This window comes from Heteronotia binoei, chromosome 2 (genome assembly GCF_032191835.1).
Source record: "Heteronotia binoei isolate CCM8104 ecotype False Entrance Well chromosome 2, APGP_CSIRO_Hbin_v1, whole genome shotgun sequence".
Taxonomy (NCBI): Eukaryota; Metazoa; Chordata; class Lepidosauria; order Squamata; family Gekkonidae; genus Heteronotia; species Heteronotia binoei.
Window position 1 is genome coordinate 141,846,381 of NC_083224.1, and position 9,951 is coordinate 141,856,331.

Below are 9,951 nucleotides of genomic sequence, written 5' to 3' on the forward strand. Positions count from 1 at the left end.
ATAAATATATATTATCAGTGATATATTTTAAAACTGGTTCCAATACAAACATGTAACATGTAGAATCCCGCAAATATCTTTAACTGTCCATACCCAGTATTGATTCCTCAACTAATGTTTTAGAAAAATAGCTCCAAAGCAGCAGAAAATGGTGGAGGTGCCAGGCGTATTTTTTCCTTGTTTGCTTTTGTGTGAGAATAGGAAAGCCGAAGACAAACAAGGGCAACAGCTGGCCTTGTAGAACAGTAAATGTGCCGTGGAATTGGTCACAAAGTGTGTGGGGGGTGTTTTTGGTTTTTTTAATGAGCCTTTAGAACCAGTTTCATGAGCTGGCCTGGAAAACTGTCAATGTTCTCCCACTGACATGACTTCATCTCAGGAGTTAAGTTGACTGAAGAATTTGAAACAGGGATACCAGATGTCCCTTGTTTAAAATGGGGAGCCCTTATGTCAAATATTACAATTCCAAGGACACAGTGATAACCCTTTTATCGTTGAATGCATTCTATACCCACAGAATCCCTTATGGTTTATTACCCACTGGTGGAGACTTCGAACATAATTCAAGATATCAGCTGTACGGTAAATAGTATCAAAAGACCAACTCCCATATCACTGTGTTGAAACATGCCATTCACAGGTTCATTTTTAAGATGGATGAGTCACTATAAAGGGGTGTCATCCCTCCACCCACCCCCACTCCCATATTCACATGGAATAATTATCCTTTAAATGTGACAACACTGCAAATTAAAAGCACTTAGGGTTTGTTTGGTTCAGTTTGCAATTTTTTTAAAAAATACAGTAACCATTCACCCTCTCTTATATAAATATGGAGAGCAAAAGAGTTTAGTTATGTCAACAGGTCTTCCTGATCAACCCTCTTTGGGAGGCTTTGTAGTAGTAGAATAGTTTATAATCTACCTACTATATAGCAAAGCAACTGGAAAAACTTTTTTATTCAATTTATACCCCGTGGGCTCAGGGCGGCTTACATCAAATCATAGCGTGCTAGGATCACAGGCATAAAACAGTAAAACCACATAAATATTAAAACACATTAAAACACATAGATTAAAACAGTATACAGCTTGGTGCTATATATTAGATGTTCCTCATACATTTTACATTAGATGTTCCTCATAGTTCCAGGATGGCAGTTATTCCAGAATTCTCCTATGGTAGGTTGAAGGCCTGCCGGAAGAGGACGGTCTTACAGGCCTTGCAGAACTGGGCAAGGTCCCACAAGGCCCTAACCTATTCCACTGTTGTGAAAACTGTTGTGTATTGGTTGTTTTGACTGCTGGTTTGTTATGTCTGTTCGTTGACCTTGAAGCATACTTCATTGCCCTCCAGGACCCTGATGCCTACAATCCGATTGGCTGTTCTTTTAGAACCAGCCAATTGGAATGCAAGGCATTTCTCTGTGGAAATGCAAATGAAGGATCCTGGAGAGACCAATAGGGTGGATTGCTGCCCACATAAGGGGGTGTGTTTAACTCAGGCCAAATGGATATAAGGAGTGGTGTTACCTGTTTGTGTTCAGTTCTGCTCTTGTTCAATAAATGCTTACTTCAAGCTGGCTGAACTTACTATATAATAAAAACCAACACAGCTTTAGTGCTCACTATGATACCACTAAAATGCATCTTAGTTCTGAAAAACTACAGAAAAGGGGGTAAATGTGGATCTGGACTATACCACTGCACACTGCAAATAATTTCCCATATATAGAGAACTAAATGTAATGGAGAAGAATGCTAGCCCAGCCTTTCCTCCAACATGCAGTTTTCCATGGGTAAAAATATGTAACACTCTCCCCCCCACATCTGCTTTTTAAAGTCAAGGCATTAGTCTGCCACCTCATCTGTTTTTTATGAAAGCCTAAGCAGTCTCTAGGAAAGTGCAGCATGCATTTCCTAAAATGAGCTTCTAAAATATGGTTTGTGTGTATATTTTCCCAATTAGACAATAAAAGTATATATTTATTCCAGTATTTTACACTCAATGAATGCTGATTTTGTTACTGCATCCATATTTCTTTAAAAAAAATTCTAAGCTATTTTTCACAGTCAGAAAGACTATTCCTCTTTTTCTGAATTAAGTAATTTTTTTCATCCTACCTTCACACAATAATACACTTGAACTAGAAACATTGCTACATCCCTTTTTGGGGGCAGGAGGGGCGGTCTGAATAGGAAAAATAATATTTATCTAAAGCGAATGATCAGGAGCAAAAGTGTAATGGCACCATTACCACCTATGAACAAGAGGTTACTAATGCATCTAGTTTTCACAAGACATCCCACAAATGGTCAACAGAAGTCTAAACTTCCTTTAATGAAGGGTATATTATGGGTGTACTGGAAGGAAAACAGACACTCCTGGTAATGTTCATTCTCACATTATACAAGATCAGATCTCCAGGCCCCACCTGGAGGCTGAGAAGCCTACCTTGAGAGCGCGAGGACACACACACACACACACACAAACCACATGGGGATGAGGAGACAACAGACTAGAGGAAGGAACTGGAATAGCCCAGCAGAGCGGTGGATGAATGTATTCTAGAAGAGTATAAACTACAAATGTGCTTGGGAATGTCTCATTATATTCAATTGTGCATACTTTTCCAGTGAACTTTCACAGGAATGAATGGCCAATACTTTTACTAGGACCAATTGATATTCACTGTGTGGCATAGAAACTCTCAGTTTGCCTACTTTGGAAATAGTAAGATTAAAGCTGGCGTTATATGAATGGGGTTATCTAACTGAAGCCATGTCAAACCTGATCATACTAGGTAATAATGATAATCTTTGACAGCTTGGTGTTAGATTGCCCCCTATAGGATGAGAAAAAGACTACATGCTGAGCCTAAATACGTTTCAACGGAAGAATAAAATTACAAAAATATGTTGAAAATTGTAAAATATGCAGAAAAAGGACATATCTTTAGCCCAGAATGGTTTTCAATTAAGTCCTTCTAAGCATATGCAGAATATCCCCTCATTTCAAACCTATTGCAGGCAGTTTCTATATCACCTTTTTCTTTGGTGTTTTATTTGTGTGTATGGAGCTGGTTGAGGTTCCGTTCAAGTAGTACTGAGTATGACTTTTAAAAGATAATAATGAAAACCTGGATTTAATTAGAAGGAAAATCAGCATGTAATATACCGAAGAGGGAAAAGTTGCTCCTATTTTCATCTGGCAACATCACTGATACATACAGTCTTTTTACATCTGCTTTGCATTCGAAGGCTTAAACACCCCCCCAAGCATTTTCAAATGTTCAAATTCTCTTCTTGCTTACTTCACACATTCCAGCTATAAGCTTGAATTATTTTCATCAGCCAGCATTTTGGATGGTGATTATGAATTAGTCCATTTGTTTTAAAGTCGAACTTGCATAGAAGGATATTAGCAAATGCTCTTTCATTGGTCCATCACTAAAGTATCAAGATGTCACTTTAGGGTGACTGTACTAAATTTCAAAGTTTGTAAACCTTGTTCTGTGCCAGTTATTACTTAGACTAAATAAATAAAAACTATGAATTAAAAATGGTTAAATAAATACAATGAATAAAAATGTTTATTAACGAATGATCCAATTTTAATGAATGGGGCTTCTCAACAAGTATTTTTATTATCACCGTGTAGCTGGACAAGATTAGAGTTTGTTCTTGACCAACAGTAATTTGAGTAGCTCCAGTCTGTAAACATCTTATGATGCATGCCCCATTTTCCCATATGGTAGGAAGTTCCAGGGGCATTACTTATTTGCACTGGTTCCTGTTCAAAGAGATTATGTTAGACTTATGGCTTTTGGGGAGTAGTATTTGCTTTATTTACAAACATACAAGTAGAGCCGAGGTGAATATACAGAGACGTGCGTAAGGGGAGCAAATCTACTGCTGACAGCAGATCTCCAGAGAAAATGATTCTGCACCCCCAAGGTTCTTCAACCGATTCCCAGCAGTCTGTCTGCTCTTCTCTTAGCTTATCACATTCAGATTGTGCTTTTCTTTCACACAATTGAGAGGAGGGTGTCACTCCCCTGATGGCTGCTTGGCCAAGAGGGCCATTAAGGCCCATTGAGGGGGGGCGGGGAAATCCCTGCAGTCATTATGGAGCCCAATCATCCTGCTGTGGGCTCTGATTTCCCCACTTTAGACAAAAACAGGACCATTCACAAATTCCAGTCCTCACAATAGTTGGATTTGTGCAAACAAAATTAATCCAGACAAAATCAAGCACTTTTAAACTCCACTGTTTTCAATGGGGTAATTAAAGGTACATTTAACTTGCTTGTCCTGGAACCAGTGGGACTTAAAAGGGCTTACCTGTGATCATTCTCTGAATCAACATATTGTTCTATTTCAGGTGCTGGTTGTAAAAAAAAAAAAGTTTTCCAATTGTTGGCATACCTTGGGAGGGGGGAAGATCATGTCTCTTATATGGCTGAATGACAGCATCTCTCCAGTAGGGTTGCCAGGTCCCCCCTGGCCACTGGCAGGGGATCAGGAGTAGGGTTACCAGGTCTAAGTTGGGAAGCTCCTGGAGATTTGGGGATGGAACCTGGGGAGGACAGGGACCTCAATGAGGTACAATGCCATAGAGTCCACCCTCCCAAGCATCCATTTTCTCCAAGAGAACCAATAGCTGTAGTCTGGAGATTAGCTATAATTCCAGGGGGTCCCCACCTGGAGGCTGGCATCCCTTCAAAACCCAGATCCCATTTAGGACCCTTCTTGAACAGATGGAAGCAAAGCACTCCTTCAGCACCCTGACTTTAAGGCACTGTCCATCTTATGTCTAACAAAAATATATTGATACTAGTTTTAAAAACTGACGTAGTATTTAAAATTACCAATTTTATTTTATTCAGCTACCTCAAAGAATGTTGCATTAAAAAAAAAACACTACCATCCCCCACACTATTAAACTGGAATGGATTGGAACCTACTCCATAGCTTATTGTATGTATTATCCGGCCCTTACAGCATTGATTTCTACTTTTATCATTTGAATTTTGCAGTTTATGATGTATATTTGCCTGATACTTTTTTGCACTTTGATTGCCCTACTACACTGTGTAATCTGTCTTGAGTTTCAATGAGAAAGGTAGGCTAAAATTAACAAACAGTTTTACAAACAGATTATAGTCAATATTAAACAGCATTAGGACAATTGGTGGGTGCCCACTGAATAAGGTTGCCAATCCTCAGGTGGGGGCAGGGGATCCTCTGGTTTGGAGGCCCTCCCCCCCACTCCATGATCATCAGAATGCAGTGGGGGGGGGAGGGAAATGTCTGCAGGGCACTCCATTATTCCCTATGCAGACCAATTCTGATAGGGTAAAATGGAGAATTGATCCATGAGTATCTTGGGCTTGGGGAGGCTGTTTTTTGAGGTAGAGGCACCAAATTTGCAGCATAGCATCCAATGCCTCTCCTCAAAAGACCTTCCAAGTTTCAAAAAGATTGGCCCCTAAAGAAGGTGCCCCTACCCTTCGTTATTTCCAATGGAGGGAAGGCATTTAAAAGGTGTGTGGTCCTTTTAAATGTGATGGCCAGAACTCCCTTTGGAGTTCAATTATGTTTGTCACAACCTTGCTCCTGGCTCCACCCCTATGTCTCCTGGCTCCACCCCCAATGTCCCCAGATATTTCTTGAATTGGACCTGGCAACCCTACCACTGAAGGTTCGTTCATGTATGTGTATGTGAGGTTAGTTGACTGGCTGACTATTAGCTGTGAATTGCTTGTCAAGGTTGTAAACTGCCCTGCGCTTCAGATTCTCTGCAGCTGAAGTTGCCCTCTTTTTTTTCTGGCAGAACACATGTGATTTTAACAGCTGCACCACAGACTGAAATTCAGGAAGTGCCACTCTTTTCTTATATGAAGATGTAGTGATTGGGAAAGAGCAACTCTGGATTTGTAGTTATTGCATGATTGTTAGAGCCACAATAGTCTTGTCAGAAAACAGGTGGTAGGCAACCCTAACTGTGGTTCAGGAGTCTTAACTGTCCTCAGCTACAAGGATCTTGGAATGCCTCCCCCCAGATGGGTCTGGGGGTCCCCTGGAATTACAGCTCATCTCCAGAGTACAGAGAAGAATTCCCTGGAAAAAATGAATGCTCTGGAGGGTGGACTCTATGGCACTGGACCCCGCTGAGGTCTCTGTCCTCCCCAGGCTCAACCCCCAAATCTCTAGGAGCTTCCCAACCTGGACCTGGTAACCCAACTTCCCCATCCCCCAGCCAGTGGCCAAGAGAGACTTGGCAACAGATGGGGGGTGGGGAACCAATTAACATTACAGTTTGAAACTCTGACATATACATTCCTTGATTGTCTCACTGGAATGGGAAAAGCACATTAATTTAGTAATTATTTTGTGTTATTATGAAATAATATGGCATCTGTTTTGTACCATATAGTAATATATAAATATAACTCTATTGGGTGCAAAATTAATATAACAATAATTTGTTTGGGACTTGGTTCTGTTTATCATTTGCATTAAAAAATATAAGCTAAACAAAAAAAATGCAGCTGTGGGAGCAAGTATCATTTATGGGGGGCTATACACCTTGGTATTATGTGTTCCTTTTTGTTTGGGATAAACAAAATTGTTACACTATTCACAAAATGCAGTAATTACCCCACAATTCCTAAACAAAAAGTGTGTCATTGTAGAAAAGATGGAATGGAGTTTCATATGATAACCTTCAACTCAATCTCTCCCTATTTTATTATTTTACTAATCAGTAAGTATTTTCACCTAGCCCATAGTAAAGTTAGCAATACACATGCAAGTATGTAAAGTGTTCCCCTCCACCAAAAAACAAAACAGAAAAAACACTACCCTAGTACAAAACTAGCAAGCAAAGTCCAAAGCTTAAAACTTAGGCTGCCTGGAGGCATGTGGAATTCTGCGTCTGTTTACTCTGCCATGCAATTAAACAAATGAAATATTTCACATGTGAATCACAGCTATGTTAGACATATATACATAGGAGTGTTTTCTTTGGTTTGTTTTTGTTTTAAAAGCATGAGTAATTCCTCTGCTGAACCCGAAAGGAGGGGGGGAACCTTGCATACAGATTTATAAGATTACAAATTAGTTCCTTGAAAATAAGCACCATGGCTTCTAAGCAAAAGCAATAACCCATGAAAGTATTCTGGATATTGCCATACAAATGACTACACAACATGTCATATGATATGAATGTACTTCCTATCAAGATAGACCAGGGGTGTTGAACTCATTTTTATGAGGGCCAGATCTGACATAAATGAGACCTCGTTGGGCTAGGTCGTGGCAGGCTGGACCATATGTGTACCTATTTAAGATTACGTAGCAGAGATATAAACTTTACAAAGGGCACAAACACAATTAAATATTTGGGAAAAAATGCTTAAAACAGCACTTAGTCTTAAAGGTGTTTTCTTTGTATTTCTCCCATGAGATTCAGGGAACTAGGCAAAGGAAGTTGTGTCTCTCCTTGCTTCCTCAGGGGATCAGGAGGGGGAGGAGCCTCAGCCAATAGAAGGAAGAGAGACTTGGCTCACTAGATCTACTGTGCAACTGAGAGAGCCTGACAAAGCAAAGTGTGATGCAGAAGAAAGCAAGAGAGATGGAGAAGGAAGCAGACAACAGCCAGTTGCTCGGGGCCTGATTTGAGCCCTCCAGGGGCCTGATTCAACCCCTGGGCCGCATGTTTGATACCTCTGAGATAGACCATTGGTCTATCTGGAGAGCCAGTTTGGTGTAGTGGTTAAGTGTGCGGACTCTTATCTGGGAGAACCGGGTTTGATTCCCCACTCCTCCACTTGCACCTGCTGGAATGGCCTTGGGTCAGCCATAGCTCTGGCAGAAGTTGTCCTTGAAAGGGCAGCTGCTGTGAGAGCCCTCTCCAGCCCCACCCACCTCACAGGGTGTCTGTTGTGGGGGAGGAAGGTAAAGGAGATTGTGAGCCGCTCTGAGACTCTTCGGAGTGGAGGGCGGGATATAAATCCAATATCTTCTTCTTCTTCTCTAGCTCAGTATTATCTCCTTCAACGTGCAGGGGCTCTCGAGGATCTCAGGCAAGGAAGTTTCCCCATTGTCTGCTGAGATCCTTTTCACCTGGAGATGCCACAGATTGACTGTGCATACAAAGAGTCAAGACTCATCTCTTTCCTTTGCCTATGCTGCTGGAATGTAACTTTCAAAGTGAGGTATTAAAACATAGTAAGAGTGCTTAGCATTCTTACAAATACTTTGGAGTTTTCCATGTGCTTCACATACATTACCTCAGAAACAGCCCAAGAAAGTAGTTCAATATCTTTATTCATCATATTGGAAACAAGGCTGTACTTCTCTGAAGGCCACTTAGAGGCATAGGTGAGACTCTAGAGTGAGCTTCTCAAGATATAGGGTTAAGAGTTGGCTGATTAATTTAGCACTTGCAGCTGGCTTTCTAGGGCCGTATTTATGTCATACAGGGCTGCCAGACATAGAGTTGCTAAGTCCTAGTTGGGAAATCCTAATTGGAGGTAGAATCTGGGAACGACAGAGGCTTCACAGGATATAACGCCATTGAGTTCACCTTCCAAAGCAGCCATTTTCTCAACAAGAACTGATCCCTGTAGTCTGAAAAATCAATTGTAACTCTGGGAGATCTTTAAGCCCTTCTTAAAAGTTGACAGTTCTAGCTACAAAGTGCTAGTGTGCCTGTAACAGCTGCAAAAAGTAGGATGCAGATGCAATCCTTCCTGCCCTCCTTTTCATTATCTGCCTAATTCACAGAATCAGCATTGCTGTCAGATGGCCATCTAGCCTCTGCTTTAAAACTTCCAAGAAAGGAGAGTCCACCACCTCCCGAGGAAGCCTGTTCCACTGAGGAACTGCTCTGTGAGGAAGTTCTTCCTAATGTTTAGGTGAAAACTCTTTTGATTTAATTTCAACCCACCGGTTCTGGTTTGACTTTCTGGGACAACAGAAAATTCTGCACTCTTGTTTGTTTTTTGTATTGGAAGACTCCAATAAAATGTTAATTAACAAGAAAACAATTCTGAGCCATCTTTAGGGTTGCCAAGTCCAATTCAAGAAATATCTGGGGATCAGATCAGGAGACTTTGGGGGTGGAGCCAAGATCAAGGCTGTGACAAGCATAATTGAACTCCAAAGGGAGTTCTGGCCATCACATTTAAAGGGACAGCACACCTTTTCAATGCCTTCCTTCCATAGGAAATAATGAAGGATAGGGACACCTTTTGGGGGGGGCTCATAGAATTGGACCCCCTGGTCCAATCTTTTTGAAACTTGGGGGGCATTTTGGGGAGAGGCGGTAGATATTATACTGAAAATTTGGTGCCTCTACCCCAAAAAACAGCCCCCCCCCAGAACCCCAGATACCTGCGGATCAATTCTCCATGATTTTCTATGGGAATAAATCTCCATAGGGAATAATAAAGTTCCCAGCAGACATTTCCCTCCCCTCCCCCCGCTTTCTGATGCCCCTGAAGCGAGGGGAGGGTCTCCAAACTGGGGGATCCCCTGCCCCCACCTGGGGATTGGCAACCCTAGCCATCTTTTATATGACAGCCCTTTAAGGAGGTCCATAGCTAACCAGAGGCTCATGGGGCCTGGTCCCCTGACAGTTTGGGGGGGTCCTTAATCCCCATCCTAGGGTTGCCCCTCTCCCTCCTCCTCCTGCACAATTTAAATAGCACAGGAGAGGTACCAAGAAGGAGCCGCTGCCCATCCTGCACCATTTAAAAAGCTCACAAGCCAACTAATTGGCAGGCTCTAAACTGCATGGGAGAGACAGCAGGAGCAACCACCAGCCTCCTGCCCAATTTTAATGGACCACTGATCAGCTGATATTAAATTGTGCAGGAAGGGTGGCACCACAGCTGCTGCTCCTGCATGCCCCTCCTGTGTGATTTAAATGACACAAGAGGGA